Here is a 23,139-nt window from a genome sequence, read left to right on the forward strand (position 1 = left end):
AGCGTGTCTTAGCTGGTACGAACATGTGCAGTGCATGGGACACAAGGCACAGCCCTGCAGCGTGTCTCAGCTGGTACGAACATGTGCAGTGCAAGGAACACATGGCACAGTCCTGCAGCGTGTCTCGGCTGTTACTAACGCATGCAGTGCAGGGAACACATGGCACAGTCCTGCAGCGTGTCTCGGCTGTTACTAACGCATGCAGTGCAGGGGACCCATGGCACAGCCCTGCAGCGTGTCTCAGCTGGTACGAACATGTGCAGTGCAAGGAACACATGGCACAGCCCTGTAGCGCGTCTTAGCTGGTACGAACATGTGCAGTGCATGGGACACATGGCACAGCCCTGCAGCGTGTCTCAGCTGGTACGAACATGTGCAGTGCAAGGAACACATGGCACAGTCCTGCAGCGTGTCTCGGCTGTTACTAACGCATGCAGTGCAGGGGACCCATGGCACAGCCCTGTAGCGCGTCTTAGCTGGTACGAACATGTGCAGTGCATGGGACACATGGCACAGCCCTGCAGCGTGTCTCAGCTGGTACGAACATGTGCAGTGCAAGGAACACATGGCACAGCCCTGCAGCGTGTCTCGGCTGTTACTAACCATGCAGTGCAGGGGACCCATGGTGCAGCCCTGCAGCGTGTCTCGGCTGCTCTCAACACCTGCAGCGTGCAGTGAACACGTGACAGTGTCTCTCAGCTGGTACCGACACGTGGAGTGCAGGGACACATGACAGCCCTGGAAGCGTCTCTCAGCTGGTAGCGACGCATGCAGCGCACATGACCCGACAGCATCCAGGGAATACCTGGCAGGCCCTGCCCTAGCAGCCGCACGCACAACATTCTTCCCCGCAGGCCTTCCAGTCACGTGCCCCGGTAGAAGTGGATAGGAGGGTGCGCGCAGCTGTAGCGTCAATGCCTATGTGTGTGTTACCCGTGGGAGGGCTCGGGCTGCACCAGCATCAGGAGACCTCGGGAGTCAGGCACGGGTCGGCAGGTAAGAGGTGGACAGGGCGCCTGTTAGCGAACGTGGTTATGGCTCCCAGCCCCGCCAGCCTCCCAGAGACACCAGAGGGACTGTGGCCTGGCTCTTTCAGCCTGAGGTGTGCCTTATAGCCGTCCCGATGATACTGGCCTTTTAGGGCAGGGATGTAAACCAAAGTTCACTCAAAGCCATCAAACCGGGCGCACACTATCGGGGAAATGACTGCCCAGCCCGGCCATGCCACCAGCCCTGGCCTTGCAGAAGCACCAGCCAGACTGACCCTGCTGACAGCGGACCATGCCAGCAGTGGCATCAGGAGAGCCACAATGGCTTCACTGCGGCGCTGTCTCATGCAGATCTTTCTCCACTTAAATGCAAGTCAGTGTGGAAATTAATGTACCCCAAACGTGTCCTAAACCCGAGCACTCAGGTTTCCAAGGGGCCGGAGGCACAAAGCCATGAAGCGGTCACAAATCCTGCAGTTTCTTAAATCGCAAGGGTTTGCTTCCGCTAAATAGTTTTTCGGAATGTACTGAACCCTTTTTTTGCGATTTGGTCACAGGGTACAGAATCGCAGAGTGGGATTTGAAGGGCGCAAGAATTGCTATTAGGAAGGATGGATTTCTTACGGTTGTGTCAATGTTTTGCAACCAAAATCTGGTTGAAAGGCAGCACAATTGTATCCGCCTCCAACCAGGGGCATCTTCAGTATTTTGTGGCCCTGGGCTCAATGTATTTTGAGGGCCCTTGCTCAGCTTTGAATGTCTGGTCAAGTGTCAGCTCTGTGGACACGTCACTGACCGAATATACACACTTGTCCAAATACTTCATGTGTTTACATCTAATAGTCAGGGATAGTGAAGTGTGTTTTCAATATTGTAACACAGCAGCCACTGACTAATATTACTGCAAATAATGTATGTGACACCCTCCCATGTGAGGTCCTGTTTTGACCAAAAAAAACGTTTTCTATAGATGTAGCTTGAATCATAAACACATTTTTCTGCAAAAAAGGAAATTCAAGAAAAATGGTATGTAAAACCATTTGTTTAAGAATTATTCAAGATATTCAGGTCAAGACTCTTCGCAGAACAGAGCTGGATCTATCAGCCCCACCGACTCCCCCGAAAAGTTGGGGCCCTGGGCCAGAGCCCACTTTGCCCATGCCTTAAAGCGTCTCTGCTTCCAATGCGGGGTGGTAGATCAGTGTTTCGTACATCTGTACCCTAGTTCCATGAGTGAGCAGCTCACCCAATCCTTTTTAGGTCGAGCCTAGACGAAAGCAAAAGCTAAGCTTTTGCTGTCTAGGTCAACAACTTATGTTATCACTTTGGGGGGAATGTGGACCTCGCCAGAGATTTGACCTTGTGGGCGCGCTTTGGCGCCTTGGCTGCTTGTTGCGCTATCATTCATGTGTAACGTGTGCGTGTAAGTTTCCCTTTCATTTATGTGTCATCAAAGGGGCTGGCGTCAACAACGCGGAAAAGGCTTTAAGAAAACATGCTCGCACTCTACAGCCCCCGAAGCCACACCACATGTGAGGATTCCAAGTGCGGCTTGTGCACAAGCGTACTAAATCACACTGTGCCTGCCTGTACGCCACGTACGCCTGAAGCATACTCCAGCGCACTGTGTCCCCACTTCCCGGGGCCGCGCTGCACCGCACAAGGGAAGCCGCCCGCTCCGTGCTGCACTGCCGCCCAGGGGATCCTGCCTGCCTCGGAGTTGAAGCAAGTTTGGGAATCTTTTAGAAATTGTTAAGGCTTGATGGGGTTTCAAAGGCCTTCAGAGTGGAGTCTCTCTGACTGTCTCTCGCTGTAAATGGCACTATCCGAACGGCGTTCAGTGCTGGTTCAAAACATGATTGGGGGTTTCAATTTAGAGAGTGTCGTGGAGGACTTTTCCGCGGGGGTCTGACTCGCGCGGTTTCTCTCTGAGGGTCTCTCGCCTTTGATAGTTAAGCGGAAAGAGTTCTGCAGTGGGCTGAAACATGACTGGAGGGTTGTTTAGAGGCGAGCCCGTTTGTGTGTGTGTTGGGGGTGGGGGGGGGGGTCTGATCTCGCTGTCAGAGTGGGGAGTCTCTTGCTGGGGGTCTCTCGCTTGGACAGTCTCTTGCTTGGGGTGGTTTACTGAGAAGTGGGCTGTCTCTTCGGAGTTAAAAGGTTTGGGAGTTCTGTTAGCAGAGGTGCGTGTTTATACAGGGTAGCAATCATGGAGTGGCTGTGTGTCTCGCGTTCTGTCTTGGGGGGGGTCTCTTACCTTGCACATCCAAGGCCAGCTTCTTCCAGATGGGGGCGAATTTCTGGCAGTGCCCGCACCAGGACGCAAAGAACTCGGCGAACCAGGCGCTGCTGGAGTTGAGCAGGTGGTGGCGGGCCGAGTCGGAGTCCAGGATGACCAGCGGGTCCTCCCGGGAGTACATGCCGGCCCAGCCGGGGGGCACATGGGCCAGAGCAGCCACAGCACACGCATCTCAGGCATCATTCTGCGGGGAGTAGCGCTGCACGGCCACCTGGGGAGAAGACATAGAGCAGGCGGAGCGTGGGCGGGGCGAGGGAGGACGCGCCCCAGGAGGGACCTGCCGCGAGGAGGGCGGGAGCGCGAGCCTGAGTGACAGGAGCGCTGCAGGGCCAGCCAGGTAGAAGACATGGAGTGGGCAGAGCGTGGGCGGGTCGAGGGAGTACGTGCCCCGGGAGGGACCTGCCGCAAGGATGGAGAGAGGGCAGAGGAGCGCGAGCCTGAGTGACAGGGCGGGGAGCGCGAACCTGAGTGACAGGCCGTGTTACAGGCTCGGAGGCAGGAGCGCTGGTGGTTGAGGCCAGATGACGAGCACATGGGCACTGGTAAAAAAGTCAAACAAATATAGACAGAGTCAACTGGATGTAAACAAAGTCCATGTTTACTCTACTGCTGTCGCCGGGGTGGAAGCGTCAAGGGCTCCGTGGCACTTGTGATACCCGTTTTAAGATCTTTCAAAACAGAAGGGTGCGTGTGGGTTTTTGGGTATTTAAAAATCCCAGGTGAAATCCGACGAACACCTAACCATACTCGACTGAAAGCTCCTGTGCCAAACCTTTTACCAAATAATATATTTATTAGGGTGGTGTAATACCTCAAATACCCCTATTCTCTCCACCCACCCCTCTACACAGGATGCGCCCCTGCAGTTTAGCTACTGGGATTTTTAAAACAACACGTGTAATAGTGAAAAGTAGGCTATCCGTCTGAATCTGCGTTGCGCCCACGTGTCTACATTGACCTCGCTAGGTATTCTGAAGCAAGGCTTGACTGAAAGCGACACACCTGACATTAGTTCCACTTTGGTGCTTATCTGTCCGTTTTGTGGCACAATTTTGTTTCTTAGTTTCCTACTCATGTTTGCCAAAGCTTCCCTTTCATTTGCAGAGCATTTTAGCTCAGAGCTCTGCTCTGTTTTTTTTAAAACAGGCCTGTAAATCTTGCTCTTACCTTGTAACATTTGCAGAGCATGCGAAGACCTTTCTATTTCCTCTTCCCTTACCCAGGACATGCTATCACATTTTCACATAAAAACTACTTTTAGCTGATTACATTTAAGTAGATATTTGTTTCCACAATTTGCTCTTTTTAAACATTTTGTTTAGACAATAAACGCTCATGTTTTAGCAATGGGAAGAATGACTGGTAATGAATGTGTTATGCCTGTCTCATTTCATGAAAACTGAATACGACTAAATGCTTCCAAACTTAACGACCATAGCTGTTTATAAGGCAAGAAACAGGTTTTTGTTGTGTCGATCAGAAAATGGCGCCTCCCGTGTGTAACGTAACTTTATGTTCTTAAGTAACTTATATGACGGTGCCACAGAAAGGAGGAGAACCTCTAACCTCTCATTAGGACCAAGATCCATATATCATTGTTACAACATAGATCTGTGCACACGTCAACTTATGGCAGTATAAATACTGTAAGTAATCACAACATGAAAGCAACACAAATAACATATGCAGCCGAAGCCTCGATGGAAGTGTTTCTTCAAATCTGTTTTATTCACATCGCCCAGCTTGGCTGGGCGATGTGAATTGTGTTGCTTTCATGTTGTGATTACTAAGTCACGTAAATACAACACACATTGCATTACAAATGCTATAGGTGTCACATTTGCGAAAGTTATAACTATTGGCATTGTAAATGAAATAGCTATTAATTTTGCTATTTTCAAAAACAAAACATAAATAAAAAATGTGTAATTTACAATACCAATAGCTCAAACTTTCCTAATGCAAGGCCTATTGCATTGCAAATGCTTGTTTTACTTTCCAGTCTGGGATGTGCAGGGCTATTGATGCCATTACACGTCAGCGAGACATGTCCCAACATTAACAGGAAATAAGTGTACTGGACTGTACAGTAGACCGTAGGACCCAGGGAATTTGCTCCGGTCCAATCAGGCATCGACAGCGAAGGACCAGCCTCCTGATTCCTTGGTGTTGCAGAAGGGTCAGAGGGGAGTGATGTCCAATTCTTTATGTTGAATCTACTGAAAGGTGCATTCCCTGAGATTACTCAATGGGACTTAGAGATTCAACGAGTTCACCGCTTCCCTTTTATACCAAAAGAAACACGAGATACAGAGCCTCATAAACCTATAGTTATTCTTGTATATTTTGGTAATTTACTCTTGAGACAAGCAATTTATGAAAAAGCCCGAACTAAATCTAAGATAGAGTTTAATGGCAGTCATTTTTTTGCTAGCGCTGGCTTCTGTCACACCACCGTGGAGCGCCGCTTGCGCCTCAGACAACTTTTCAGCCCATTTCAACAAGCATCTGAAATGCAATAGGTCTCGCATTTGCAAGAGTTTAAGCTATTGGCATTGTAAAGGACAATGCCTTTTATTGATCCGTTTTCATAATTAACAAATAAATAAAAGACTGTCATTTACAATGCCAATAGCTCAAACTCTTGTAAATGCGAGACCTATTCAAAGAAGCGTCCGCCATTGTACCAGCTGCTTGGAAAGTGAAAGCATGCATGGCGCACTGAATGTTGCAGGAAAACATGTTGTGGCTGCAGAGGGAGAAACTCATTAAAGAAAATAGTGCTTACAGACTGAATAAGACATACCAACAGAAGTAAAAGGACAGGTCCTCATGGGAGAATACAAATGAAGACAAGGTGGTACTAAGGAGGGACTAAAAAGCCTATTAACGAATAAGAAGCCAGCATTAAAAAAGGAGAATGACACAAGCCAATGAAAAATATGGGCAGAGAGTGAGCAGAGACTCAAGTCTATACTCCAAAACAGCATTCCATGCAGAGCAGTGCGGGAAACATTCTTTTCCACGTAACATTACAACGCGTAATGGTTACATTGTAGTTTTAACAAAGCAATTAATTACGTCGACTTGCACTGGAGGGCGCTCTTGGCTAAGGAATAGTGTGAATTACTATTCCAACACCTTGCCTACTGTACGTAGGCTGGAGTTGAAATAGTAATTCACACTATTCCTAATTCCAGCGCCCTCCAACGCAAGTCGATGTAACGACTTGCATTGTCAAAACCGCAATGTAAAATACTGCGTTGTGTTGGTATGCGTGGTATGATCATACATTCAGCAGCGCATGCCCTGCCCAGGCTCAACCTAAAAACTAGGGGGGAAAGTCCTTATTTATGCTTTGCTCGGTGTACGGGACACTATGTATGACCCCATGCTTTTTGAGTGGTTAATTAAGGAGCAGGCCTTGTGGCTGGCAACTATTAATATTTGTGGTGACTTTAATATAAATGCCACAGGGGACTGGTTGCTTGATGGCATTAAAAAGTACTTGGGTCGAAAACTGTGGGTGTATCAATCACTATGTAACTTGATTCAGGACCATGCATTAGTGGATGTTTGGCAGGACAAAAGGTACAGGGATCATGGGTATACATATTTATCAGCCTAACACTAGACACATACATGTCTTGATTATATTTTTGTCCCTCCCACTCTCCGTCAAGATTATAAATTCGAGAAATGTCCCCATGTAATGTCAGACCACAGTCCATTAGTATTGGAATTAGAATTTAAAGGGGGGTTAAGGCAGCTCTCAAATTGGAGCTTCGAGCGTGCACTTTTATTGGATGAGGTTTACATAAAGGTTATTAATAATTGGATACCGAATTTTATGAAAGAAAATATTAGGAGCGACCCGGCAGGGACTGTGTGGGATGCTTTAAAGACCGGTGTCCGCAAGGAGATCTTACGATATAGCATTAATCATTGGAAGAAAGAGAAGCTTGGATTGTTAAAGCTTTACGAGGCTCTGGTGACTGCCGAAACCAAAATAGTTACAACAGTCTTGAAGGGGAACAACAAGGAGTGGCTTTTGCTAAGGCTGTGATTTCTGAAATTACTGTTAAAAAAGCAGTAGATAAATATTTGGCATGGCAAGAAAAATTTTAAACGCTAAGGGGGTCATTATGATAGCGGGTGGATCACCACCGCCCATATGGCCGTGGCGATCCGCACGCCAAAATGCACCGCCCCCCATGACTTTTCCTCCTGCCACATTACGATGGCAGGGGTACCCCCGGCGGACATGAAGAACGTCAACGGTTTTCCGCCGGTATGTAATCCGCCTGATTGCCTACCAGGCGGAAAATCCCAGGAATATGGTGGTGGTGCCTTACAGGCACCGCCATCCATATTAGCATCATGGCGGTGGAATGCCTTTCCATGGCGGAGACTCCACCATGGAAAGGCATGCGGTTTTGTCTTTGGGGGCCCGTTGCGGGCCCCCAGGGTGTTCGTGTGGGTGAGGGGTGCACATGAGTCATGCACAACATGACAGGCACCGAGCGGTGCCTGCCACGTTGCGCATGGAAATGCACAACATGCCTTTTTGTCATTGCGGCGGCGGTGCTAAAAGCAACGCCCGCTGCAATGTCAAGAATGCAGGATGCGCCCGCCAGTGTGGCGGGCGCATCCTAATGATATGTGCGGGACTGCTGCATGCATTGCAGGCGGTCTCATTTCACGGGGTTATGGCGGGCGGACAAAGTCTTCCCGCCATACTAAGAAGCCCCTAAGTGAGCATGTCAGTCATCAACCAGCTATGCATACCCAGCAAAAACAGCCACAAGGGGAAATACAGTAGTGAGGGATCCATATTGGGACCAGGTTCATATCCTGAGGATCTCCGTGGCACTTTTCAGAGGTTGTATTCAAACCTATATACTGAAACTGAGGTCTGGGATCAACAGTACTGGGGAGATATTTCACTTGACATTCTTAACAGTGAGGATTGTGAGTCACTTTCCCTGGGAAGAAATCCTTCTTGCTATTTCAGGTGTACCATTGGGTAAAGCGGTGGGGACGGATAATATCCCTCCTGAATTTGATCGGGTTTTCTCTGCCACATTAAAGATCTATTTGATGGACCTATTTAATGACATATATCTTGGAGATGTTCCCCCAAAGTCGCGATCTATTGCCAATACTGTGGTCTTTCCTAAAAATAACAAACCTGTACAGGAACTGGGCTCATATCGTCCTATAAGTCTGATTATTGTGGACACTAAAATTTACTCTAAAGTGTTGATTCTCTGCCTCTCTAGGGTGATTGGTAAAATTGTGTCCCCCTAGACAGCACATGTTTATACCTGGGAGAGGCACGACAGATCATACTCTTCAGGTGATTTCCCTCTTTGATGCTTCTGCCATAGCTGGAGACCCTATGGCTTTAATTTTATTGGATGCTTAAAAAGCATTTGATAGGGGCTCCTGGCAGTATCTATGGTAGGATATATGCGCAGAGTGCAATATAGGTAGGAAGTACGGCTGAGTGAAATTGCACAGAGTTGTGACAAGATCTGAGATCACAATATGAGTAGCTCTAAGGATAAGGTGATGGCCATCCACCATCAACCAAAGTGTAGGAGAGTAGGGTCTGCTATCCTATGGTCACCCCAATTTTTGCTTTTTGCTTCACTGGTTTTCGACTTACTGAGGCTGTGGGCCTGCTAATCAGACCCCCAGCCTGCTGTTCTCTCTCTAAATTTATAATACATGTGCTATAGGTACATACCACAATTGGAAATGGACTCCTTGTCAGCCCCTGTACCATGCACTATAGGTGCTCAGGGCATAGGTGCCACCAAGGCCTACCAGGGGCTGAAGCATAGCTTTTGCCACCCCTGGCTGGTTCTTAAATTGACACAACTGGCTGATCACTCAGCTGGGGCAAGTGGGTGTAATCACCCCTTGCTTAGATATAGTATACCTATATCTAAACCTATATCTGGACACATATATAGCCTGTAAGCCACTCCTATGGAAGGCCTCATCAATCCTGGAGGCAGAGTGCGTGGTTTTATGTGAGATGGTGCTCTGGCATGAGCTGAGCCTGTCTGCAGCTGTCGGGAACAACTCCCTAAGCTGATCCGGGATAATGCCATACCATATACTCTTAAGCGCATTATAATCCTCGCGGTTATATAGCAACTTTGGTTTGGCTTTATCAAAACATGTCGTGTAAGGTGTCATACGAATTGGAATACTATCCCCTCGCCAGTTCTGGCGACGGGGATAGCATTCCACCCTTCTAGAGGGAGAAGACATGTTACTTTACTGAAACGCGGTTGATTTAAAATGAGCCTCAGATCCACAAAATGGATGCCCCTGCCACAGACACGGGTCTGACCTCCTGCTGCTGACCGAAACCCGGCAGAGGAGGCCTGGACAAAGAGTTTCCTGTCACAGGGCGGTGTCAAACCACCCCAGACAGGAGATAGTGGATTGGAGTAGGGAGGTTTCAATGAAACCAGACACTGCCTGGGGAGCACAAGGCTGCCCCTTGCAGGATCCGGCCAAACCGGTTCTGGGGCCTCCCAGCCCCTGTCCCAGCGCGGCCAGGATCAAAGGAGAGGGGTGTAACCACCCCCTTCCTGGGTCCCACCCATAGGAGGGGACCTAGCAGGATGTCCAACCCCCTAGATTCGAATAAGAGGGGGAGCAGTCCCAACGGACCTCAGATCATCCTGAAGAAACATAAGAAACTAAATCTGGACCCTTCGACTTTCTACACGACGTGAGAAGACTGAAGAATCTCCCTTGTGGTCAAGGAGTGACCACCCTGTGCAAACAGGCACCATCCAGCCCTCGACCCTTGCTTTGTTGCAGTTCCCGCCGGAACTCGAGCGACAGAGATCGACGAGATCAAGCTTGCCTGCCTTCTACCTGCCCGATCCACAGTCCCTGCAGAGCTGAGACCCGTGGAGGCGACCGGAAGCGTGGGGCACGCCATCTTGAAAAGGCCACGAGACGCTGACCGTGCGGCCCACGAGTGACCCTCGAAGCTGTACACCGGGGTTTGAGAAGCCCCAGCCCCGAGCTCCACTTGCACCAAAGCTCACCCCTCCACACTCGCTGAGTGCTGCGTGGGGCCCTTCTGCTTGTGTGCGCTCGACGCGTTGGCCCGGTCACTTGCCAGCTGGCTTGTGGCCCCTGTGCCGACGAACTTCGAAATACGACTTGCTTTTCTGGTTGCTCCAGATCTGCACCAGCTCCTGTGAAAAGGAGCACCCACTCTGACCCTCCTGGTCCGAGTGATAAGCAATCTCCCGGTTCCGCGTGGATTGCTTTTGCCAAGTGCTGTTTGCTACAATCTTCAAGCCGACGGTGCTGACGGCGAGAGCCTACGTGGGACAGACCGTGACCTGCTCCTGGACGTCGCAGATGCCCCAGAGCCCACGTGACAGCGGAGAGAAGCCTATCGACAACCGCCTGATTGCGCCCGACATTGCCTGGTTCCGTCCTGGTTCCACCCTGGTCACTGCTGAGTGACCCAGACTCTGTCCCCTCTGCTTTCAGGTACTTTTCTACATCGATCCACCCTTGGATCGCACCGGACACTTCTGCTTCACAGCGCCTGCAGCTGCAACAGCTCCAAGCACCCAGAACCTGCGTGACAGAACCCGACGCCACTTCGACCCTGTGCACCCACGGCCTGTGGGTGAGGTAACTTTGCAACGCCGGTGTCTTTACACTGGTACACACCTCTAGGGTCTGTGTCTAAAGTTTTGTGTTCCTAGGTTCAGCGGAAGTATCTTTTTATTCACTTTAATTGACTTTTACGCACCATTGACAGTGCATTGGTGCGCGCTGCACTTTCCGTGCTGCATCCGTCTCCTGTGGGCTACTCCCGACTTCTTCATTGCTTGTCCTGACTGCTCCCAGCGAATCTCTAGGCCCTAGGCCTAACCATTGTTCGTAAAGTGTTACTTATACCACTTTTTTGATATATGGTCTGAGTGGCCCCCCGCCCTCAGCCATAATTGTGCCAACTTTATATGTTTAACAGTGCTTTTGGTTTAACGCTTGTGCCCCTTTCCTCATAAAGAGTACTGGGGAGTAATTTAGTAATAAATACATATATTTTTATAATATATACTTGTGTGGTGTCCTTTCATTTGATTACAGGATTGTATGTGGTAAAACAAGCTCGCTTAACACGACCTCTTAAGTTAAGCCTTTAAGGCTGCTTAGTCCATGCTACCACTAGGATAGCTTGTCTACAAGGTTGACTTACAACCTGACATCTTTGGGGTTTGCTTGGACTGATAACCAGTGGTTCCAGAATTGGAAACACTACCTATCAGGCCAACTTCTCACATTGGTGTGCAGCGGTGCGGATTTGAGCTTGCTGTTTGTTTTACCATTGCAATCTTTATCAAATTGAAAGATCACATCAAGTACCTCTAGGTACATATAAATCAAAAGCTTAGCATATTAAGTTCTACTGAACTTAGTAGTTGTAGATTAAAGGGATTAGCACACCCTGACTACAACTCACTAGCAAGGTACAGTAGGAAACCACTTAGTGTAGGTAAGTGCACCACTTACACCTCACTAGCAGTCATGTCTGATACAGAAAGAGCCTCAGGCTCTGCTCCTGTAATAGTTGATCCTATAGGGACAACATCCAGATATGACAATCTTAGCCACAAAGACCTGAGTGCCTTGTGCACAGCCAGGGGGCTAAAAAAGGGCAGAGGCCCTACCATTCCTTCCCTAATAGCTCTCCTAGAAAAGGATGACCTAGACAAGGCGATTCAGACTCCCTTAGAAACAGAGGAAGGGATAAACTCCCCTGAGAATGAGGATCTTCAAGAAGGAGTAGAGGAGGAAGAGGAAGACCCAGAGGAAGGCTCTGATGTAGATGAGCCTGAAGATCAGGATCAGGTGGGAAACCAGGTACAGGTTGCCAGGCTTAACCAGGCCAACTTGGACCTACATGGGAATGGAGGGGGCCAGCACCACTCCAGATCTCATAACCAAATTCTCCCAGGTAATAGAAGGGAGAGATCTCTGTCAAGGGACTCTCACCTTTCTAGTGCCTCAAGAGAATCTCAAAGAGGAATGACTTCCTCCCAGAGAATAGAGCATAGGGCCAGGATGAGGGCTGTCCAACTCCAAATAGAAAGGGAAGAGGTAGCCTTGGCTCAAGCTAAACTTGCTTTAGCAAGAGAGAAAAAATTGTGTGGCTTAGATGCCACTGGTGGCAGCAAAGTTCCTAAAGAAAAAGACAGGGCCTATGACAATAGAAACCTGACAAAAATTGTGCCCCCCTACAAGGAAGGGGATGATATCCACAAATGGATGACTGCTCTTGAGAGGGCCTGCATGGTACAGCAGGTCCCTGAGGATCAGTGGGCAGCAATTTTATGGTACTCCTTTTCTGAGAAAGGGAGGGACAGGCTCCTCACTGTTAGACCTGAGGATGCCAAAAACTACTCTGTTCTGAAGAGTGCTCTTATTGAAGGGTTTGGCCTAACCACTGAGCAATACAGGTTGTTGTTCAGAGACACCCAAAAAGCACAGACTCAGGACTGGACTGATTTTGTAGATTGTGCCACTAAGGCTCTGGAGGGTTGGCTGCAGGGAAGTAAAGTTTCAGACTATACAGGATTGTACAATCTTATGATGAGAGAACAGATCCTTAATAACTGTCAGAACCAGCTGTTGCATCAATACCTTGTTGACTCTGATTTGACCTCTCCCCAAGAATTGGGAAAGAAGGCAGACAAATGGGTCAGAACAAGGATTAAGCAGAAAAACCAGAACCAAGGTGACCAGAAGAAAACAGACCAGAAGGGTGGGAATCAGAAAGATAAAGAAAAGGACCAGAAGTCTTCAGGCCCCCAAACTAGCAATAAGGAGGGGGGTTCCCAAAATGGAAACAAGAAAAAGAAGAACGATGGCCCAAAGAAACCTTGGTGTAATACCTGCAAATCAGTTTCACACTGGGGCAGTGAATGCACTAAGAAAAATCCAGTCCCCACCACTGCAGCTCCTAAAGCAACTGCACCCCCTAGTACAGTCAGCAGTGGTGGTACACAGCCAAAGGGTTTAGTAGGGTTGACCCTGGGTACTGAGGTGGAATCTGGCCTAGTCAGAATCCCCACACAGGCAGTTCTCCTATATGATGTGGACATATCTTTGCCCACTGCAGTAAGCCCCAGTAACCTGGGCAAATATAGGCAGACTCCCTTAATTAATGAGAAACTGGCTCAGGCCTACAGGGACACTTGTGCCAGTGTCACAATGGTGGCACCTGGCTTTGTGGACCCTGGACAAATTGTACTAGGTGAAAGTTACCTAGTGACCAATGCAAGCAACTCCACTACTTCCCATAGTGTGGCTGTTGTGAACTTCTCCTGGGGAGGGGTAGATGGCCTAAAGAAAGTTGTTGTGAGTGCAGACCTCCCAGTAGACTGTCTGTTAGGCAATGATCTTGAAAGCTCAGTTTGGTCAGAAGTGGAGTACAGGACTCATGCAGAAATGCTAGGGATTTCAGCTCATGTCCTTGCAGTGACAAGGTCTCAGGCTAAGAAGTGCCTTCCTGAACCAGTGGTGGATCTTGAAACAATAGACCAACCACAACCCAAGAGAAGGAGCAAGAGGGTTAAGGCTGTGCCTTCCCACTTGCCCCAGGTTGAGGATCAGGTTTCACAGGAAACTGATTCTGCAGTCCAAGAGGAGACTGTCTCTGAGGAGCTTGAACCTGATCAGGTTGAGTTTCTGGGGACAGGGGGACCCTCAAGGGCAGACCTGGGGCAGGCCCAATTAGATTGCCCTTCACTTGAACCCCTCAGACAGCAAGCTGCTGCTGAGGCTGCAGGGAATGCTCAAGGTACCCATAAAGTGTATTGGGATGAAGGACTCCTTTATTCAGAGGCTAGAGACCCCAAGCCTGGCACAACCAGGAGGTTGGTTATACCTTTGAAGTTTAGGGGCTTCCTTCTTACCTTGGCCCATGATATTCCCCTTGCAGGACACTTAGGCCAGAATAAGACTTGGGACAGGCTTGTTCCACACTTTCACTGGCCTCACATGTCAGAAAATGTCAAGGAGTTTTGTCGCTCCTGTGTCACTTGCCAAGCCAGTGGTAAGTCAGGTGGCACAACAAAGGCCCCCCTGATACCACTACCTGTGGTGGGGGTACCCTTTGAAAGAGTTGGAATAGACATTGTGGGTCCCATGGATCCTCAAACAGCCTCTGGGCACAGATTTATACTGGTGGTAGTGGATCATGCCACCAGGTACCCAGAAGCAATTCCCCTGAGGACCACCACAGCTCCTGTGGTGGCAAAAGCCCTCATTGCAGTTTTCTCAAGAGTGGGCTTTCCAAAGGAGGTTCTTTCAGACAGAGGTACCAACTTCATGTCTGGATACTTAAAAGCAATGTGGAAAGAGTGTGGAGTAAACTATAAGTTTACCACACCCTACCATCCACAGTGCAATGGGCTTGTGGAAAGGTTCAACAAGACCCTAAAGGGAATGATAAAAGGGTTACCAGAGAAGCTTAGGCGGAAATGGGACATCCTTTTACCCTGCTTGCTCTTTGCTTACAGAGAGGTCCCACAGAAGGGGGTTGGCTACAGCCCTTTTGAACTTTTGTTTGGCCACCCTGTAAGAGGTCCATTGAGTTTGGTGAAGGAAGGATGGGAGTTACCTCTCAAAAAGCCTAAACTAGACATTGTGGACTATGTACTTGGTCTCCGCTCCAGGATGGCTGAATACATGGAGAGAGCATCCAAAAACCTTGAGGCAAGTCAGGAATTACAGAAAGCCTGGCATGACCAAAAGGCTGTTCTGGTTGAGTACCAGCCAGGGCAGAAGGTGTGGGTGTTGGACCCAGTGGGGCCAGCAGCTCTCCAGGACCAATGGACTGGACCCTACCCTATCATTGAAAAGAAGGGAGAAGTCACCTACCTGGTTGACTTTGGCACCCCTAGGAGCCCCCACAGGGTGCTCCATGTCAATCGTTTGAAAGCATTTGTTGACAGGGAGGACATGAGTCTCCTCATGGCCACAGATGGGGAACAGGAGGAAGAGAGTGACCCTCTCCCAGACCTGCTTTCCCAGAACCCTGATGATGGTTCAGTTGATGGAGTAGCCTTGGCAGGCAGCCTCACTGAACAGCAACAGGTGGACTGCAGACAGGTGTTGCAGGCCCACAGACACTTGTTTTCACTCACACCCAGTCAGACTAGCTGGTGCACCCATGAGGTGGATACTGGTGACAATCTGCCTGTGAAGAATAAAATCTACAGGCAACCTGACCATGTCAGGGATTGTATAAAGGCTGAGGTGCAAAAGATGTTGGAGCTTGGAGTGATTGAGCCATCAGAGAGCCCATGGGCTAGCCCAGTGGTCCTTGTGCCAAAACCTCATACCAAAGATGGAAAGAGAGAAATGAGGTTTTGTGTGGACTACAGAGGTCTCAACGCTGTCACTAGGACAGATGCTCATCCCATTCCAAGAGCAGATGAGCTCATTGATAAATTGGCTTCTGCCAAGTTTCTGAGCACATTTGATTTGACAGCTGGCTACTGGCAAATCAGACTAGCTGAGGAGTCAAAAGCCAAAACAGCATTCTCTACCCCTAGTGGGCATTATCAGTTTGTGGTAATGCCCTTTGGTTTGAAGAATGCACCTGCCACTTTCCAAAGGTTGGTGAACCAAGTCCTTGCTGGGCTGGATGACTTTTGTGCAGCATATCTAGATGATATTGCTGTCTTTAGCTCCACCTGGGAGGATCACCTGATCCACCTGAAGAAGGTTCTGGAGGCCCTGCAAAAGGCAGGCCTGACTATCAAGGCTACTAAGTGCCAGATAGGGCAGAGCAAGGTTGTGTACTTGGGCCACCTAGTAGGTGGGGGTCAAGTTCAACCACTGGAGAGCAAGATCCAGACCATACAGGACTGGACTCCTCCAACTACCCAGACACAAGTCAGAGCCTTCTTGGGCCTGACTGGGTATTACAGAAAATTTGTAAAGAACTATGGGTCCATTGTGACACCATTGAATGACTTGACATCCAAGAAGATGCCCAAAAAGGTTCAGTGGACAGTTAGCTGTCAAAAGGCATTTGATGACCTGAAGAAGGCCATGTGCTCTGCACCTATCCTGAAGAGTCCTGACTACTCCAAACAGTTCATTGTACAGACAGATGCTTCTGAGTTGGGGGTGGGAGCTGTGCTTTCACAACTTAATCAAGATGGTCAAGACCAGCCCATTGCTTTTATTAGCAGAAGGCTGACCCCCAGGGAGAAACGTTGGTCAGCTATTGAGAGGGAGGCCTTTGCTGTGGTTTGGGCCCTGAAGAAGCTGAGGCCATACTTGTTTGGTACTCACTTCCTAATTCAGACAGACCATAAGCCCCTCTTGTGGCTAAATCAGATGAAGGGTGAAAATCCCAAACTGCTCAGGTGGTCCATTTCCCTACAGGGGATGGACTTTACAGTGGAGCACCGCCCAGGGACTGACCATGGTAATGCAGATGGTCTCTCCCGGTACTTCCACTTAGAACATGAAGACTTATCTGGTCAAGGTTAAGTTTAATGTCCCTGCGTTTGGGGGGGGGTTATGTAGGAGAGTAGGGTCTGCTATCCTATGGTCACCCCAATTTTTGCTTTTTGCTTCACTGGTTTTCGACTTACTGAGGCTGTGGGCCTGCTAATCAGACCCCCAGCCTGCTGTTCTCTCTCTAAATTTATAATACATGTGCTATAGGTACATACCACAATTGGAAATGGACTCCTTGTCAGCCCCTGTACCATGCACTATAGGTGCTCAGGGCATAGGTGCCACCAAGGCCTACCAGGGGCTGAAGCATAGCTTTTGCCACCCCTGGCTGGTTCTTAAATTGACACAACTGGCTGATCACTCAGCTGGGGCAAGTGGGTGTAATCACCCCTTGCTTAGATATAGTATACCTATATCTAAACCTATATCTGGACACATATATAGCCTGTAAGCCACTCCTATGGAAGGCCTCATCAATCCTGGAGGCAGAGTGCGTGGTTTTATGTGAGATGGTGCTCTGGCATGAGCTGAGCCTGTCTGCAGCTGTCGGGAACAACTCCCTAAGCTGATCCGGGATAATGCCATACCATATACTCTTAAGCGCATTATAATCCTCGCGGTTATATAGCAACTTTGGTTTGGCTTTATCAAAACATGTCGTGTAAGGTGTCATACGAATTGGAATACTATCCCCTCGCCAGTTCTGGCGACGGGGATAGCATTCCACCCTTCTAGAGGGAGAAGACATGTTACTTTACTGAAACGCGGTTGATTTAAAATGAGCCTCAGATCCACAAAATGGATGCCCCTGCCACAGACACGGGTCTGACCTCCTGCTGCTGACCGAAACCCGGCAGAGGAGGCCTGGACAAAGAGTTTCCTGTCACAGGGCGGTGTCAAACCACCCCAGACAGGAGATAGTGGATTGGAGTAGGGAGGTTTCAATGAAACCAGACACTGCCTGGGGAGCACAAGGCTGCCCCTTGCAGGATCCGGCCAAACCGGTTCTGGGGCCTCCCAGCCCCTGTCCCAGCGCGGCCAGGATCAAAGGAGAGGGGTGTAACCACCCCCTTCCTGGGTCCCACCCATAGGAGGGGACCTAGCAGGATGTCCAACCCCCTAGATTCGAATAAGAGGGGGAGCAGTCCCAACGGACCTCAGATCATCCTGAAGAAACATAAGAAACTAAATCTGGACCCTTCGACTTTCTACACGACGTGAGAAGACTGAAGAATCTCCCTTGTGGTCAAGGAGTGACCACCCTGTGCAAACAGGCACCATCCAGCCCTCGACCCTTGCTTTGTTGCAGTTCCCGCCGGAACTCGAGCGACAGAGATCGACGAGATCAAGCTTGCCTGCCTTCTACCTGCCCGATCCACAGTCCCTGCAGAGCTGAGACCCGTGGAGGCGACCGGAAGCGTGGGGCACGCCATCTTGAAAAGGCCACGAGACGCTGACCGTGCGGCCCACGAGTGACCCTCGAAGCTGTACACCGGGGTTTGAGAAGCCCCAGCCCCGAGCTCCACTTGCACCAAAGCTCACCCCTCCACACTCGCTGAGTGCTGCGTGGGGCCCTTCTGCTTGTGTGCGCTCGACGCGTTGGCCCGGTCACTTGCCAGCTGGCTTGTGGCCCCTGTGCCGACGAACTTCGAAATACGACTTGCTTTTCTGGTTGCTCCAGATCTGCACCAGCTCCTGTGAAAAGGAGCACCCACTCTGACCCTCCTGGTCCGAGTGATAAGCAATCTCCCGGTTCCGCGTGGATTGCTTTTGCCAAGTGCTGTTTGCTACAATCTTCAAGCCGACGGTGCTGACGGCGAGAGCCTACGTGGGACAGACCGTGACCTGCTCCTGGACGTCGCAGATGCCCCAGAGCCCACGTGACAGCGGAGAGAAGCCTATCGACAACCGCCTGATTGCGCCCGACATTGCCTGGTTCCGTCCTGGTTCCACCCTGGTCACTGCTGAGTGACCCAGACTCTGTCCCCTCTGCTTTCAGGTACTTTTCTACATCGATCCACCCTTGGATCGCACCGGACACTTCTGCTTCACAGCGCCTGCAGCTGCAACAGCTCCAAGCACCCAGAACCTGCGTGACAGAACCCGACGCCACTTCGACCCTGTGCACCCACGGCCTGTGGGTGAGGTAACTTTGCAACGCCGGTGTCTTTACACTGGTACACACCTCTAGGGTCTGTGTCTAAAGTTTTGTGTTCCTAGGTTCAGCGGAAGTATCTTTTTATTCACTTTAATTGACTTTTACGCACCATTGACAGTGCATTGGTGCGCGCTGCACTTTCCGTGCTGCATCCGTCTCCTGTGGGCTACTCCCGACTTCTTCATTGCTTGTCCTGACTGCTCCCAGCGAATCTCTAGGCCCTAGGCCTAACCATTGTTCGTAAAGTGTTACTTATACCACTTTTTTGATATATGGTCTGAGTGGCCCCCCGCCCTCAGCCATAATTGTGCCAACTTTATATGTTTAACAGTGCTTTTGGTTTAACGCTTGTGCCCCTTTCCTCATAAAGAGTACTGGGGAGTAATTTAGTAATAAATACATATATTTTTATAATATATACTTGTGTGGTGTCCTTTCATTTGATTACAGGATTGTATGTGGTAAAACAAGCTCGCTTAACACGACCTCTTAAGTTAAGCCTTTAAGGCTGCTTAGTCCATGCTACCACTAGGATAGCTTGTCTACAAGGTTGACTTACAACCTGACATCTTTGGGGTTTGCTTGGACTGATAACCAGTGGTTCCAGAATTGGAAACACTACCTATCAGGCCAACTTCTCACACAAAGGTAAAGAAAAATCTATACCATATAAAGTAAAAAAAACACAAGTATATCCTGAGTTTGCAGAAACAGTAAGTAAAGTCCTTAATAAATCACGGTTGAGACGGTTTTCTTATCTTCCTTTATTGTTCTGTAGTTCTTCATAGACAATCCTAGCCGGCAACACGTGTTTCGTCTTTAGTGGTATAAGCCACAGACTTCCTCAGGGCTAGAATATCACAATCCATATGATCAGAAAAGACAAGGACATCAAATGCCAATCAACAGAGACATCTCTTAAAGAAATCCGTTTGCCTCATCATGGTGAAATGAAACAAACACTAAAAGGCTGAACTCCTTCCCAGAGAAGATCAACACATTAGATCAAACAGGCCAAGAAAAAGTGGATTAGACCAAAGAGAACCTGTTAATCGGTGTCAGATGTTCAGTTAAGATTTATTGGAAATGTGTGTATAGTAATAAAACAAAAATTGTGAATAAGTCGCATTGACTACCACCAATCACCACCTAGTAATGTGTTTCAAATAAACGAGAACTTTTTTCGTGAATAGTAACAACGTGCTCAGTGAAGCCCGATAATAGTACACCTTAAACAAAGACAAAAAGAAAGAAAAAGCAGAAGGATGCCATAAAGAGAACACTCACCAAAAAAGCATAGAGGCTTTAGGATATGGGCCCCATTTCCACATGGATCCAAGAGCAATAGAAGGAGTGGGGAGGGAGTCTGGGTAATGGATTAACTGAACAGGATAATTAGATTTATATATTTATGACATCCTCTGTATTGAGGGGGGTTTGTGGTTGCATATCCAAAATGCTGTAATGAAAATGTATTTAAAAAAGAAATGAAGCTGGGGATTTTGACAAATCTCCGTTTCGTTCCCAGATGGTGGCATCTGCATACTGCCCTTTCAAAGGTTATCTTCAATTCTTCTTGTTATATGAAGAACAGTAGAGGCACTGTGGCACCCACAATTGGGTTTGGAGTGTTGGGAAATCAGGGATTGTGATGAGGAAGACTAGTACTCCGAGTAGTAGAGATTGCCGTAATAAAGATTACTGCCAAGTAACCCGGTAATTACTTCCTTGCCTGTCTTCCTCGTCCCATTCATCACAACTTGAGGAATTATCCAAACCACCACAAGTACCCACTGGGAATATTTTAGTGAAATATTGCTCCACCCAATGCAGTTTTAACAAAGACAATTTGTGAGTTAACAGCACTCCAAACATGTACAGCAAAATCTATGAGAAACCCTCATTCAATCTACAAGTGGTAATGTGGCATGAAGGTGGGAGGAGAAGACCATGTAGCAACTTTACAATGTGGCTGCCCAGGATGCTGCCATCCTGACGGTGACCTTGAACAGAATCTCGTATGGCAACTTGTATGAAATCCTAAGCTCTAGTGATGGCAAAATGGGTCCATTGACTACGGTCAGGAGAATTTAGGCATTTACCCTGAATTAAAAGACCAAGGGGAGTGAACAAAATCATTGCAGTCCTATTTCAATTCAAAATACTTTATCCGGTTTTACATAAGTAAAAGACCATAAAAGTAACATTACAACAAGAGACGTAAGACACATTAAAAACAAGTACCATGGTCATATTTGCAGGACTTATTAAATTCATTTCATTAAAAAAGACATGAAAAGATATAAATAGGCTACAAATATAATGACAAGATGTATATAGCTGTCAGATCTCCCTACGGTTTCTTGATTTTAGAGCAGATTTCAAGAATTCAATCACGTATTAGGTGCTTTCGGATTTTAACTTTTGTAAATAGCAAAGGGCGGGGCAGACCTGTTTAAACTTCAGTTTTTTTAAAAGTGGCTTCAAAAAGAACCTCCGGGGGGGCATTATAGAGGGAACAGATAAATAAAAAGTGCACCAAATCCTGCGGAGACGTATTGTCGCAGCTGCAGGGAGGTAACACTTGGCCTCTATGAGATCCCCTCGGTACAGCTAAAAGTAAATGAAAATAATCCAGCCGAATCATTGTTAATAAAAAACGCTCATGGCTTGTTACGAGCCATGATAAGTATGGCTCCATAGATGGTGTGGTTTTGAGCATCATGAAATTGCGAAGGCTGGGTTTTGCCAATTCCACCCCATCTCGATTTAGTTTTTTCATTAATATAAAATAATTTTTTACAATCTCCACATCTGCGATAACAATCGAATCTGGATTTAAAAAAAGGTTTGGGCGCCCCAACTCCGTAAAACAGCCTTTTAGATATTTGAGCCATGGAATATCGAACATATGGTCCAAAGACAGAACTTCCCTTAACAGCTGATGGTTGAGAACCAGATCTTTATTTAGTCAACACTTCAGCCAGAAAAGTAAAGGCCGTAGTGCTATGGTATTGCCAATAAAGGGTAAACCAGTTTCCTCATGCACTATTAAGTTAGACGTTCCCTTGGGTCCCCCCAAGAGCTGTTTTAGGAAGCTGTTCTCGTCCACCCCGATACCTTCGGCTGGTGCATACCCCCATAATTCACCGCCATTACTACCCAAAGCAACACTTTTTGCCTGATAAATCTTCAGCAATACGGCAACTGGGCGTTTGCCCATTTTTGACGCAAAGTTGAATATGGCGGAGTTTGCCCGAGTTATCTCCCCTCTTTTCCTTTGTACCAACGGGCCCCATTTTAACTGGTCGTCAAATAAGATTCCCAGGTAAGAAAATGATGAAGTCAGGGGAACCTTCTCTGCAGTTACCACAAACGAATACTGTTTCTTGGGACGCGCCCCCACCTGCATGATGTAGGATTTGGTGTTATTGATTGCTAGATCTCGGTCAGCTATAAAACGACAAAAAGCATTTAGTAGGGACTGCAGACCTCTGGCAGTTCTTGCCAAGAGGACAGCATCGTCTGCGTATAGCAAAGCGGGCAGTCCCCTGAGCCCAACATAAGGGAAATCAACTCCAGTCTTAACCAAAAACGTGTCTAACTCGTTGATATATAAATTAAAAAGGAAGGGGGCCAAAATACAGCCCTGCCTCACTCCTCTCTCAACATTAAAATTTCTTGATACCCTGTGATCCAGTGAATATCTGACATTGGCCTTTGTGTCCTTGTGAAGGGCCCTCAGGAAGTTTACCAGGGTAACCTTCACCCCCATGGCACCCATGGATTCCCACAGTTCCCCCGATTTACACAATCAAACGCAGAGGAAAGATCCATGAACGCCATGTAGATGGTGTCCCGTCGGGCTACGGTGTACTTCCCGAGCACCATATACAAGTTTAGCCATTGTGCCAATGTGGAGTGGCCCGGGCGAAACCCATATTGGATATTTGATATAATCCTGTTTTCTTCAGCCCAAATTGTCAGTCTATCCAGCACCACACCTCCCACAATCTTGACCACGGAATCAATCAAGGAGATCAGTCTACAGCTGGTAGTGCTATTACGGACTCCCTTCTTGTAAACCGACACAATGGTAGAAATACCCCATGACCTGGGGCAACCCGATACTACTGCTGCATTCAGCACTGCTGTGAGGA

At 48.3% G+C, this 23,139-nt stretch overlaps 1 protein-coding gene across 1 annotated transcript in view; it reads left to right on the forward strand.

The window, feature by feature from the left end:
- Window positions 1–880: 880 nt before the first annotated feature.
- The window catches only part of LOC147740920 (membrane-spanning 4-domains subfamily A member 4A-like), a 200,401-nt gene continuing 178,142 nt past the window's right edge, over window positions 881–23,139 (forward strand). The window contains exon 1 of the mRNA XM_086952209.1: window positions 881–996. The gene's annotated coding sequence lies outside the window, so the exon portion shown is untranslated. The remainder of the gene's footprint in view (window positions 997–23,139) is intronic.

The sequence above is a fragment of the Lissotriton vulgaris genome, chromosome 1_1 (assembly GCF_964263255.1).
Source record: "Lissotriton vulgaris chromosome 1_1, aLisVul1.2, whole genome shotgun sequence".
Classification (NCBI taxonomy): Eukaryota; Metazoa; Chordata; class Amphibia; order Caudata; family Salamandridae; genus Lissotriton; species Lissotriton vulgaris.